The sequence below is a fragment of the Somniosus microcephalus genome, chromosome 10, assembly GCF_052327205.1.
Source record: "Somniosus microcephalus isolate GS21.2 chromosome 10, FLI_Smic_1.0, whole genome shotgun sequence".
Taxonomy (NCBI): domain Eukaryota; kingdom Metazoa; phylum Chordata; class Chondrichthyes; order Squaliformes; family Somniosidae; genus Somniosus; species Somniosus microcephalus.
Window position 1 is genome coordinate 100720215 of NC_140996.1, and position 14752 is coordinate 100734966.

The window sequence follows — 14752 nt, forward strand, 5'->3', positions numbered from 1 at the left end:
ATGCCCTGCTACTGCTTCCTTAATGAAGGACTCCAGCATTTTCCCAATGACAGATGTTAGGCTAACTGGTCTATAGTTTCCTGCTTTCTGTCTCCCTCCTTTCTTAAATAGGGGTGTTACATTTGCAGTTTTCCAATCCGCTGGGACCTCACCTGAGTCCAGGAAATTTTGGTATATTGCAACCAATGCATCCACTATCTCTGCAGCCACTTATTTTAAGACCCAGGGATGCAGGCCATCTGTTCCAGGGGACTTGTCATCTTTTACTCCCATTATTTTACCAAGTACTAGTTCCTTAGTGATAGTGATTGTCTTTAGTTCCCCCCTCCCTGTGGCCTCTTGATTATCCATTATTGGGATGTTGTTAGTGTCTTCTACCGTGAAGACAGATACAAAATATTTGTTCAGAGTCTCTGCCATTTCCCCGTTCCCCAATATTAATTCCCCAGTCTCATCCTCTAAGGGACCAACGTTTACTTTAGCTATCCTCTTCCTTTTTATATACCTGTAGAAGCTCTTACTATCTGTTTTAATGTTTCTTTCCAGTTTACTCTCATAATTCATCTTCTCTCTCTTTATTATTTTTTTAGTCAGCCTTTGCTGGTTTTTAAAAATTTCCCAATCCTCTGGTCTCCCACCAATCTTGGCAACATCAAGGGCTAGATTTTCAGTATAGACAGTTTTGGGGCGCTAAGCTTAGCGCCCGCCCGAAGTTATCGCCCGCCCCAAAGTAGCGCCCCGTTGCCGGAAATTCAGTGGCTTCGCCCTAAGAGGTTGGTGGAGCGCTAAAAGAGGCGTTCCACTAGTATCTTTAGGCGCTAAGCCGGCGGTGGAGAGCGCAACACCCGAGCTCGGGCGCAGCACACGGCAGACACTCTGGTGCCAGTGAGCTCTTAAAGGGGAAGGGTGCATGTATTTTTTTCAAATGCAAAGTCTGGGGAGAAACGGCGGCGGCGGCGGGGAGGAGGAGGAGGAGGAGGAGGAGGAGGAGGAGGAGGAGGAGGAGGAGGAGGAGGAGGAGGAGGAGGAGGAGGAGGAGGAGGAGGACGAGATGATTGGTGCCCGGAAACATAAATAGACCGTTCAGAACGACACACAGCTTACTTCCACACAACACATGCAGAGTGCCTTTTGTACGAGTGCCCTTTAATTTGCGCTCCCCAGGGTGTGTTGCGTTCCATTTTACAAACGCTCTGGACGCCAGGCGCACAATGGGGCGGTCCGACTGAATTTTGGATTCGGGGCGGCCAAAGGGCGTTGCACGAGGATGTGACGTCATTTTCTGCGCGCGCATCTGGGCGGCCACTAAACTTTGCGCCGGCGCTAACGGGCAACTTAATTTGGGGCAGGGCGCAAACTGCGCTGCGCCCAGGCGCTACACACATAGCGCCCGAAAATCACTTCTCTTAAGGCGCTAACTGCTGGCGCAAGCAACTGAAAATCTAGCCCTATATTCCTTTGTTTTCAATTTGATACCATCCATTACTTCCTTAGTTAGCCATGGATGGTGCTCCCTTCTCTTACAATCTTTCTTTCTCACTAAAATATATTTTTGTTGAGAGCTATGAAATATCTCTTTAAATGTCTGCCACTGCATTTCAACTGTCTTAAACTTTAATTTATTTTTCCAGTCCACTTTAGCCAGTTCTGCCCTCATACCACTGTAGTTGCCTTTGTTTAAGATCAGGACAATGGTTTGAGATACAACTTTCTCACCCTCCAACTGTATTTGAAATTCAACCATGTTATGATCACTCTTTCCTAGAGGATCCTTTACTATAGAATAAACATAGAAGATAGGAGCAGGAGTAAGCCATTTGGCCCCTTGAGCCTGCTCCACCATTCGATGCGATCATGGCTGATCATCCAAATTCAGTCCCCTGACCCTGCTTTCTCCCCATATACCTTGATTGCCTTAGCCTTAAGAAATATATCTAACTCCTTTTTGAATATAATTAATGAATTGGCCTCAACTGTCTTCTGTGGTAGAGAATTCCAGAGGTACACCACTTTCTGGGTAAAGAAACTCCACCTCATCTCAATCCAAATTTCTTACCCCTTATCCTTAGACCTGGTTCTGGACTCCCCCGCCATCGGGAACAGCCTTCCTGCATCTAGTCTCTCCGGTCCTGTTAGAATTTTATAAGTTTAAATGAGATCCCCTCTCATTCTTCTAAACTCTAGCGAATATAAGCCTAATTGACCCAATCTCTCCTCATACGTCATTCCTGCCATCCCAGGTATCAGTCTGGTGAATCTGCGCTGCACTCCCTCCATGGCAAGAACATCCTTCCTCAGATAAGGTGACCAAAACTGCACACAATACTCAAGGTGTGGTCTCACCAAGGCCTTGTACAACTGCAGCAAGACATCCTTGCTCCTGTACTCGAATCCTCTCGCTCTGAAGGCCAGCATACCATTTGCCTTCTTAACCGCCTGCTGCACCTGCATGCTTACCTTCAGCGACTGGTGCACAAGGACACCCAGGTCTCGTTGCACTTCCCCTTTTCCCAATCTATTGCCATTCAGATAATAATCTACCTTCCTGTTCTTGCTACCAAAGTGGAGAACCTCGCATTTATCCACATAATACTGCATCTGCCATGCACCTGCCCAATCGCACAACCTGTCCAAATCATACTGGAGTTTCTCTGCATCCTCCTCACAGCACACATGCCCACCCAGCTTTGTGTCATCTGCAAACTTGGAGATATTAAATCTAGTTCCCTCGTCTAGATCATTAATATATATTGTGAATATCTGGGGTCCTAACACCGATCCCTGTGGTACCCCACTACTCACTGCCTTGCACTTGGAAAAAGACACGTTTATTCCAACTCTTTGCTTCCTGTCTGCCAACCAGTTTTCTATCCAAGTCAGTACCTTACCCCCAGTCCCATGTGCTTTAAATTTGCACGCTAGTCTCTTATGCGGAACCTTATCGAAAGCCTTCTGACAGTCCAAATACACCACATTCGCTGGTTCTCCCTTACCTATTTCACCATTTGCGTCCTCAAAAAATTCCAGTAGATTAGTCAAGCATGATTTACCTTTTGTAAATCCATGTTGACTTTGTCCGATCCTGTCACTGTTTTGCAAGTGCTCTGGTATTACATCTTTTATAATGGACTCTAGCATTTTCCTCACTACTGATGGCAGGCTTACTGGTCTATAATTCCCTGTTTTTTCACTACCACCTTTTTTAAATAGTGGGGTTACATTAGCTACCTTCCAATCCATGGGAACTGTTCCAGAGTCTATAGAATTTTGGAAGATGACCAACAATGCATCTACTATTTCTAGGGCCACTTCCTTAAGTACCCTAGGATGTAGATTATCAGACCCTAGGGATTTATCGGCCTTCAATCCTGTCAATTTCCCAAAGACGATTTCCCTACAAATACTGATTTCATTCAGTTCCTCCCTCTCATTAGGCCCTATGTTCCCCAACATCTCGCACTTTATTTGTGTCCTCCTTTGTGAAGACAGAACCAAAGTATGTATTTAATTGTTAGCCATGTCTTTGTTCCCCATTATAAATTCCCCTGATTCTTACTGCACTATGAGATCATTTATTAATTCTGTCTCATTACATAGTACCAGATCCAAGATAGCCTGCTCCCTGCTTGGTTCCATTACATACTGTTCTAGGAAACAATCCCGGATGCTCTCTATGAACTCCTCCTCAAGGCTACCATGGCCAATTTGATTTGTCCAATCAATATGGAGATTACAATCACCCATGATTATTACCGTACCTTTTTTACAGGCCTCCATTATTTGTTGATTTATACTCTGTCCAACAGTATTGCTACTTTTCGGGGGACTGTAGACTACACGCACCAGAGGTTTTTTCCCTTTATTATTGTAAGGGGTTTTAGATCACAGAGGTTTCTCTCTCTAGAGGCCTCTCTCTCTTGCACAGTAAAACCGTGAGTGGTTCGACCCACTCGCCCCTTAGATTCTGTACTCTGGACTTTGGGGCAGGAACTACAATGTAGAGAAAACTCTTATAGACCAAGTTTGATGAAACTAAATGGAATTTTATTGCATAATGTAAAACAAATCAAATGCAAGCAAATAAGAGGATATATGGGAGGGGAAAACACAAACAAATCATAACGACACAGTACTAACTAAGGCAAATACAGGCATATTATACTCTACAAAGATCATCATGAAATGGGGAAAACACACGGAACATCGAGGGACAGCAACTCATGTTAATTATACCCTTAAATGTCCACCCCCTTAAACCTATCTAGATCTGATTATGAAGGGCCAGAAACATGCTCACCAATCCAACTAGGAAGTGTAAGGTTTTGAAACAGGTCTGCGTTTGATCCTTTCAGGCGTCCCGTTTCCACATGGTTGTTGGAGCCCCAGCGAACTGCGCCACACCTCTCTCCTGAGGTGGGGGTCGGGGACGACTGGACACCGGCTGGTCTGGATGTCGGCGGGGTGGGGGATCGTTTGCTCGACCCCGGTCAGAGGAGCCTTGGGCTGGCCCCCATCATTTCTTCAGTTTCTTCTTATCTCTTCTCCCGAGCCGGAGCGGGTCGATGGTCTCTCGTTTCGTCAACGGCCCGGGGTTGGTCGATGATCTCCCGGGGCGGGACGCCGGTTCGAACCGTCTTCTTCTCCTTCTTCTAGCGATGATGCTACCGATACGATGGTAGCACAACGATGACCGCTCCGTCTATGGCTTCCTCCCGTTTCCTCGATGCATTCTTTCTACCTCTGGGTTCCCAGATATACTTCTCATCAGAAGCCCCTACCTCGCGCCAAATCAGGTTAGTCTTTTGTTTTAATTTTGACGGGCTGGGAGCAGAACGGGGTAGTTATTATATTTTAAACTGTTCTTGGATGGCCGGTAACGGGCCATCTCTGGTCTGGAATGACCTTCATTGTTTTTAATGTCCTGGTGATGTCCTTAACGGGTCCTTGATGCTCTTCTCATGAATATGAAACTGTTCCCTTTTGTCTGGTTAAACATTTAGCTGGCCTTTATCTACAGGCCGATCTTGACTGGATCTGCATCTAATCTATATGTATATGTGGGTGTCTGGTTTCGTTCTCTCAGAAACGGCTTCCAGAACTTACTGTGGGCTGAATCCACAAAGCTGTCTGAGGACTGCAGGAACCATTTTAAAGTGTCCTAATAAGTTGGTCACAGGGTCTGGCGGCCATTTTGAATGCCCCTTTTTCCTAGGCTTCTTTTTAAAACAGTCTTTAAAATCATGGCCTCTTCTGCCATTCGACCCTTTATAATATAAAGTTCAATTTTGCGAATCCTACATTATTTTTTATCTCCATCCAAACCGATTCTACATCTTGATCTTCTGAGCCAATATCACTTCTCACCACTGCACTGATTCCATCCTATACCAACAAAACCACCCCACCTCCCTTTTCTTTCTATCTATCCTTCCAAATTGTCAAATACCTTGGAATATTCAGTTCCCAGCCCTGACCACCTTGCAACCATGTCTCTGTAATGATCGTCAGGTCATATCCATTTGTATCTATTTGTGCCGTCAACTCCTCTATCTTGTTACGAATGCTGTGTGCATTCCGAAATAGAGCTTTTAACTTTGGGCTAGATTTTCAGTTGCTTGCGCCAGCAGTTAGCGCCTTAAGAGAAGTGATTTTCGGGCGCTATGCGTGTAGCGCCTGGGCGCAGTGCAGTTTGCGCCCCGCCCCAAATTAAGTTGCCCGTTAGCGCCGGCGCAAAGTTTAGCGGCCGCCCGGATGCGCGCGCAGAAAATGACGTCACATCCTCGTGCAACGCCCTTTGGCCGCCCCGAATCCAAACTTCAGTCGGACCGCCCCATTGTGCGCCTGGCGTCCAGAGCGTTTGTAAAATGGAACGCAACACACCCTGGGGAGCGCAAATTAAAGGGCACTCGTACAAAAGGCACTCTGCATGTGTTGTGTGGAAGTAAGCTGTGTGTTGTTCTGAACGGTCTATTATGTTTCCGGGCACCAATTCCTCCTCCTCCTCCTCCTCCTCCCCCTCCTCCTCCTCTTCCTCCCGTTTCTCCCCAGACTTTGCACTTGAAAAAAATACATGCACCCTTCCCCTTTAAGAGCTCACTGGCACCAGAGTGTCTGCCGTGCGCTGCGCCCGAGCTCGGGTGTTGCGCTCTCCACCGCCGGCTTAGCGCCTAAAGATACTAGTGGAACGCCTCTTTTAGCGCTCCACCAACCTCTTAGGGCGAAGCCACTGAATTTCCGGCAACGGGGCGCTACTTTGGGGCGGGCGATAACTTCGGGCGGGCGCTAAGCTTAGCGCCCCAAAACTGTCTATACTGAAAATCTAGCCCTTTGTCTTTTTACTATTCCACCTTGTTTTGGCCCCATGTTCTATTGCGCTCTTATTTTTAAACATTCTGGCCTAGAAATTCAGTCGCGCCACTTCTGGGGCGCTAAAGTCGGGCGGGCGCTAAAGTTAGCGCCCGCTGGAAAGTGTAGGCCACTTCGCCGAAATTCAGTAGATTTGGCCAAGGAGTTTGGGCGAGTGCTGAAACTGGCGTTGCACTCCTATCTTTAGGCGCTAAGCCGGCGGTGCGGACTGATAACGCCGAGGCCGGGAGCAGCGCAGGTGCGGTCATGTTTTGATTGACAGCAGACACCCTGACGCCGGCCAGCTCTTAAAGGGGGAAGGGTCGACTTTGTCTGCTGCCACGCCCTGGATAGTGGAGCCCTGCAGCTAGGCCTGAACACTGCTGGTGGACCCAAATAGCGCCTGAAGCCATGCAGAAGGCCCGTGAACGAGCGCAGCGCTTCTCAGAGCATGCTTTGAGGGTGCTGCTTAAGGCTTTTGAAAAGAGAAGAGAGATCTTGTGCCCGGACAGTGGCAAGAAGGCTCCCAGGAGGCAGTACAGGAGAGCCTGGAGGGAAATCGCCCACAGGGTGTCATCCACCAGCGATGTCCCCAGGAGTGCGGACCAATGCCGCAAGAAGTACAACGACCTCACTCGGATGGTCAGGGTGAGTACCCTTTCCAGTGTCCTCCTCATCCTTGCATGTGCACCTCACATTATGGGCAAAGGGACCTCAAAGGCCTAATGGCCATCCCTCCTCCCGCAGCTATGGCACTGGCATGATCATCAATAGCACTTTCTGCACTTTACACACTGGCCAAGCTATTCGACCATGGGAGGCAGTGCACACAACAACAGGGCACCACACTGGCCATGCTATTCGACCATGGGAGGCAGTGCACACAACAACAGGGCACCACACTGGCCATGCTAATCGACCATGGGAGGCAGTGCAGACAACAACAGGGCAACACACTATACTTAGAGGCCGTCCTTTCTCTTGCAGGCCAAGCTGGCCAAGAATATGAAGAGCCGGAATGTCACCGGGGGAGGCCGTGGCCAGTTCCAGGAGCTCAGTGACCTGGAGGAGCGCGTGGCTCGACTCATGCGTGGCCGGGTGGTTGGCCCCGTTGCTATTGGAGATGCCGACCCTGTGCTGGGCCCCAATGGCAAGGACATGACCGTTTGGACCTCTCTCGTTCCCCTTGCGCTTCAGATCTACATCCTTTGCCACTGTCCGACCAATGCGCATAATGCCACCACTCATGCCTCCCTCGCTGACGCCCTGTCCTCAGTCTAAAGCTACTCTTGTGCCTTCCTGCTTTCAGCTGGTGAGGAGGAGGTCCATGAAGCTGAGAGTGCCAGTCCCTCGGAAGAGGAGGACGACGAGGACCAAGAGGAAGGCGGCACATCGGGGGAACCCTCATCCGCGCCAGGGGATGGCAATGGAGGGGACACGTCTTGCCTGGAGGAGAGCCAGGGGGAAGTGTTGCAGGGGGGTGCAGCTCCTGGGCCCAGTGGCGTCCAGGCAGGCGGGAAGGGTCGGGCAGCACGGCTGCCTTCTCCCCAGAGGGGGGAAGTGTTGCAGGGAAGGGCAGTTGCTGGGCCCAGTGGCGTCCAGGCACGCGGGAAGGGTCGGGCAGCTCGGCGGCCTTCTCCCCAGATGGAGAGTCCGCCCTCCAGTCCGGAGACGGTCCTCGCCCAGGAGGTGCGCCTCCTTGATGAAATGTCCGCGGCCTCCGAGCGGCGCCACAACGAGTTCATGGGGGTTGTGGGACAGTTGCCTCAGGCCATTGAGTCCCTGGCTCATAGTGTGGCCGCTTTCGGGGACTCACAGGCCAGGGGTGTCGAGCAACTCGCGGCAGCACAGGCCAGGGGTGTTGACCAACTCGCGGCAGCACAGGACGCGAGTCACGAGTTCATGAGTGGTGCCGTGCAGACACTGGCTGATCTGATGCGGGCACAGAACAGGGCAGTTCGGGCACTCACTTCTGCCACACTCGCTGTGTCACGGAAGCATCGACAGGGCACCCGCCGCCCTGCTGCAGCACAGCGGTCTGGCCTCCACCAGATTGCTGCGCTTGCTGCAGTGCCAGCCCGGCCGAGTGCCAATGTCTCTGGCGACCAGCGAGCGCCTGGCATCAGCCAGCTTGCCCCCATTGCTGCAGCCAACACTGCCACTCCCCCAGCCAAGGTGCGACGAGCTGCTGCAGAGACTGATGCTGCCCAGCCACAGCTGCAGCAGTCAGCAGCCGGACCCTCCAGGGCCGGACCTCGTCTAGGCCGACCCCCAAGGGCATCTGCCGTGACGCATTGCGGCCCTCAGGAGCCTTTCCCCAGCCTTCCAACACCCACAGGGCCCAGGTTGAGGTGGAGCAACAGGTCGGGCAGGGGCCGGAGAAGCCTGCACAAGGACTTGCCCTCTCGGCACACCAAGTAGAGGGTGTCGGCAACTGTTTTTTTTATATGGGGGTGTTTGTGTTCTGGACGGGGGGGGCTTATTTTGGAAAGGCCGAAGATGAAGGCCAATTGGATTGACAAGTTTTGTTATTCCTCCCCAGGTTGTGGGAGTGAGATATGTTTTTCACTGTTTTTTGGGGGTCTTGTCTGTTTTTCTGTTTCATGTGGGAAGGGCCCTGAGTTTGTTAAATAAAGCTTTTTATTTATTCAGCTTGTCCAGGTGTCATGTTTCAAGTGGTTGTTGCGTTAACTGGCTGAGGGCTTGCGGAGCGGCTGCATTCAGGTGCGTTCATTGCCACAAGCCATTCCCTGACAGGGGGCCTAGAAGTGTCGTTCAATAAGCCGCCGGCGGACGGCCCTTGGACCTTGTGGCTCCCTTCTGGGCTGGTACTCCGCCTCCTCCTCCTCCTCCTCCTCATGGTCCTCCTGATCGTCCTCCTGAGGTGGTGGCCCAACGTGAGGTGGCAGTGCCTGAGTCCTGCGGATAGCCAGGTTGTGCAGCATGCAGCAAACGACGACGAACTGGGAGACTCTATCCGGCGAATACTGTAGAGATCCGCCGGATCGATCCAGGCAGCGGAACCGTTGCTTCAGGACGCCAATCGTTTGCTCTATGATGTTCCTTGTGGCTTGATGGCTTTCGTTGTATGCCTCCTCCGCAGGGGTCCTGGGCGCGCGGAGCGGGGTCATGAGCCATGTGCACAAATAGTAGCCCTTGTCCCCAATAAGCCATCCCCTTGGTGGAGGCTGTGCCTCGAACATGTCAGCCACAGTAGTCTGGCGCAGGATAAATGCATCGTGGCTGCTTCCTGGAAAGCGGGCATTGACAGCTAGGATGCGCTGCCTGTGGTCACACACCAGCTGTACATTGAGGGAATGGTAGCCCTTCTGGTTGCGGTAATCCTCGGCATTGTCGATAGGTACCCGCATAGCCACATGCGTGCAGTCAATGGCGCCCTGCACCATGGGGAAGTCGGCGATCCTGGCAAATCCGACTGCACGCTGCTCCTGCCTCTCTAGGGTCATGGGGAAGGAGATGAATTGGTGTCTCCTTGCGAAAAGGGCATCGGTGACCTGCCGGATGCAGCGATGCACGGCGAACTGGGAGATGTTCGCTATGTCCCCAGCAGCGGCTTGGAAGGAGCCGCTTGCATAAAAGTTCAGAGCCACCGTGACCTTCACTTCCACCGACAGAGACGTCCTGCACATCAGCTGTGGACGCAGATCTCTGTGAAGCAGCTGGCAGATCTCTGCAACCACCTCCCTTCTGAAGCGCAGCCTCTTAACACAATGCGCGGCAGTCATGGTGAGATAGGACACCTGCTGCCGGTATTCCCTGAGTGGGTAAGGCCTACGTTGCCGACGCCTGATGGCCCCTCTGCGTCTAGGCATGGCTGCCCCTCTCACACAGCGTCTGCGAGCCCTTCGCACATAATGCTGGAACTGAGGGTTGGAACCCCATGCAGCCCCCATAATAAACTTGCAAACAGTGAAATCACAAAGTGTCAAATTTCCAAGCTCTGGCCAGAAGCCAAAAATACCTCTCCTATGTTGTCCCAAATCAGTAAGGTCTGTTCCTTGGTCTCTGTCCAGAAATCCAAAGCACTAAAGTCATTGCAGCAAAATGGCTGGCCTTTATAGTTCAGTGTAAGTGCCTTTTAATTAGCGCTCCCCGAGGCCCGCAGGGCCTCTGCTGCGTTCCACTTCACAGTTCTTAACAGCGCCACGCCCACATTGGGCGGGCGCCACTGAATTTCCGGTTTGGGGCGCACAAACAGCATTGCACGACGAAATGACATCATAAGCTGCGCGCGCAGCTGAGCGGGCGCAAACACTTTGCGCTGGCGCTAAATGTCAACTGAAGTTGGGCGTTGGCGCAGACCAGCCTGCGCCCGGGCGCTAAGTGCCTAGCGCTGGAAATCTACCCCTCTTATGGTGTTAACGGCTGGCGAACGCAACTGAATTTCTAGGCCTCTGTCCCTTCCTGTCACACATTGGTTATTATTTCCTCCATCTCTATCCTGCTCTACTGCTTTCTCATTTCTCATTGACTTTTCAAATTCCCGCTCACCTGGATCCTCCCCCCCACTATCCTTCTCTATTGCCCTAGTTATTCGATTCGCCAGGACTCTAGCCCCAGCATGGTTCAAGTGAAGCCCGTCCAAATGGAACAGCTCCCTCTTATCCAATACTGGTGCCAGTGCCCCACAAATCAAAACCCATTTCTCCCACACCAGTCTTTGAGCCATTAGTTCATTTCTCTGATCTTATTTACCCTATGCAAATTCGCTCGTGGCTCAGGTAGTAATCCAGAGATTATTACCCTTGTGGTTCTGTTTTTTAATTTAGCCCCGAGTTGCTCATACTCTCTCAGCAGAACCTCTTTCTTTGTCCTATGTCATTGGTGCCCACGTGCAACATGACAACTGGATCCTCCCCCTCCCACTCCAAGTTTCTCTCCAGCCCAGAGAAGATGTCCTTAGCCCTGGCACCAGGCAGGCAACACAGCCTTCGGGACACACGCTCTCGGCTGCAGAGAACAGTATCTATCCCCCTCACTATACTGTCCCCAATCACCACAACATTTCTTTTTACTCCCCCCACTTGAATGGCTCCCTGTACCACGGTGCTGTGGTCAGATTGCTCATCCTCCCTGCAGTCCCTGCCCTTGTCCACACAGGGAGCAAGAATCTCATACCTGTTAGACAAGGCCAAGGGCTGAATCTCCTCCATCACTGCCTCCTGGCTCCCAATACCTGCCTTGCTTGTAGTCACACCCTCCTGTCCCTGACCATGGGCCAAATTGGAAGTAATTACTCTAGTGGGTGTGACTGCCTCCTGGAACTTAATGTCCAGGTAACGCTCCCCCTCCCTAATGTGTCACAGTCTCTCCTGGGCTCTCGGTCACCTTTAGTAGCACTGAACTCTCGCGCTCTCCTGGGCTCCCGTTGTTTTAGTATCTCCGAACTCTCACTCTCTCCTGGGCTCCCGCTGTTTTAGTATCTCTGAACTATTGCTCTCTCCTGGGCTCCTGCTGTTTTAATAGCTCCAAACTATCGCTCTCTCCTAGGCTCCTGCTGTTTTAGTAGCTCCAAACTCCTGTTTTTTATTGATGTGCCTGTAAAATATTTTACTATTTTGTTTTATATTCCTTGATAATTTAATTTCATCATTCCTCTTTGCCTTCCTAATTGTTTTTTTGACTTCTCTCCTAATCGCTTCGTATTCTCCCTTATCATGCACTTGCCTGCTGTCTATGTACTTATTGTATGCCTCTTTCCTTACCTTCAATTGTTCCCTTATGGCCTTATTCATCCATGGAGTCACATTAGTGTTTAGTTTGTTCTTTCCTTTTAGTGGACTATATTGTTCCTGCACTCTGTTGAACACCATTTTAAATGTTTCCCATTGCTCTTCTACATCATTGTTTGCCAATATTGTTGCCCATTTTATTTTCCCACGTTCTATTCTCAGCTCCTCAAAAATTAGCTTTTTTCCAATCTATTAACCTGGTTTTCATCATACTTATGTCCTTCTCAATTATCATCTTAAAGCATATTATATTATGATCGCTATTGCCTAGATGTTCCCATACTTTTATTTCACTTATCTGCTCTGGTTCATTCCCCATTATTAGATCCAATAGTGAATCCTCTCTTGTTGGGCTTTTTACATATTGTGTTAGAAAGGAGTCCTGTACACATTGTAGGAACTCCATTCCCTTATCCCCTTTACCTACCTCTTCTGTCCAATTAATATCGGGGTAGTTAAAATCGCCCATGATTATTATTCAATTTTTTTTACACATTTCCCTAATTTGTCTGCATATTTATTCTTCCATCTCCCTTCCACTAGTAGGTGGTCTGTAGACTATGCCTATTTGTGTGATTGATCCTTTATTATTTTTATCTCTGTACATATGGACTCTATTTTTGTCTTGCTGATAGCTGTCACTTTTTTCTACTGCCATTATGTTATCCCTAATAAGTACAGCTACTCCACCTCCCCTTTTCCCCTCTCTATATTTTCTAAATATGTTATACCTTGCAATGTTTAATTCCCAGTCCTGATTTTTCTCTAGCCATGTCTCAGTAATCCCTACTATGTTTGGTTCCTCGCAACACATGATTGCCTCCAGATCCCCTGTTTTATTACGGACACTGTGTGCATTGCTATATAGAGAGTTTAACTCATTTTTAAAAGGATTTCCTCTCACTTTATGTTTAACCATCTTTTTAGACTCAATGTTCTATAACTCTATTTATTCCCTTGCCATCAATGTTCTCCCTTAACTTTATTCTTTCCTATGGTCTATTTTCCTGTTTTGTTTATATTTAGGCTGGTTACGTTTCTTGTAGATCCCTCCCCCCCATCTTACTGGTTTAAAGCCTTTGCCACCTTCCTATTTATACTTTCTACTAGGACACGGGTCCCATCCCAGTTCAGGTGCAGCATGTCCTATCGGTACAACTCGTTCCTGTCCCAGAACTGGTGCCAGTGTCCCATGAAAAGGAACCCCTCTTTCCCACACCAGCCCTTTAGCCACATGTTAATTCTCCTGATTGTCTGCTTCTATGTCAATTTGCACGTGGCTCAGACAATAATCCAAACATTATTACCCTCATGGTCCTGCTTTTTAATTTACAGCCTAACTCCTGATACTCCTACAGCAGGACCTCTTCCCTATTCCTACCTATGTCATTTGTTCCAACATGGACCAAGAAAACTGGATTTACCCCCTCCCTTTCCAAGCTCCTCTCCAGCCCCCATGAGATATCCCTTACCCTGGTACCGGATAGGCAACACACCCTTCGGGATTCTTATTCTTGGCTGAAGAGGATGCTATCTATCCCCCTAATTATAAAGTCCCCGATCACTACCATATTTCTATTCTGCTCTTCCCCCTTCCCTTGGACAGTTTTCTGAGGCACGGTGCCTTAGTCTGCATTGTGGCTTTCCTCCCTGCAGTCTTTCAGCTTGTCCTCACAGGTAGCAAGTACATCATACCTGTTGGACAGGGCCAGTGTCTGCGGGGCCTCCTTCTCAACCTCTCCTAAATCCCCACTAACCAGCTCCCTAAGAGTCACACCCTCCCTTTCCTGAACATGTGCTTTCCTCTGGGGTGTGACTGTATTCTGGATAAAACTTTCCAGAAATTCCTCCCCTTCCCTTATGCATTGGAGTATCTCCAGCTTGCACTCCAGCTCAATGACTCTGAGCTGGAGAGACTCAAGATGGAGACATCTCCTGCACACATGTTCGCTCGGGACAGTCTCGCTGTCCACAAATTCCCACATACTGCAGTCCAGACACACAACCTACCCTGCCATATCTTAGTCTAGTCTTATTTTATTTATTTAATTAGTTAAAGTCTTTATTCAATGATTATTTATTGTTATATTAATTAGTTTAACTAGTTAAGCTATAAATTTAATACAGTACATTATAGTTTCCCGGCCCTAGTTTAAACCACTGTCCTAGCTTAGAGAGAAAAAACGCTAATGCTCACCAACCAATCACCTACCTACTGCCCTGTGACGTCACTCCTTTATTTTTTTTTCTCCTTCGCTCCTGCTCCTTTTATCCCCGCCACTCTTGCAGGTGCTGCTCTCACTCTGGACACAGGCCTCGGGTCGCTTCTCCTTTTATCCCCACCGTTCTCGCTGGTGCCGCTCTCGCTGGTGCTGCTCTCGCTGGTGCCGCTCTCGCTGGTGCTGCTCTCGCTGGTGCCGCTCTCACTCTGGACATGGGCTTCAGGTCCCCGCTCCTTTTATCCCAGCCGCTGTCACTGGTGCTGCTCTCACCTGAGGGGAGGTGTTGGTATTGTGAAGTGCAGTGGCCGGTTTGTGCACAGCAAGGTCCCACGAACAGCAATGAGATAATGACCAGATAATCTGTTTTAGTGATGTTGGTTGAGGGATAAATATTGGCCAGAACACCAGGGACAATGTCCTTCCTCTTCTTAG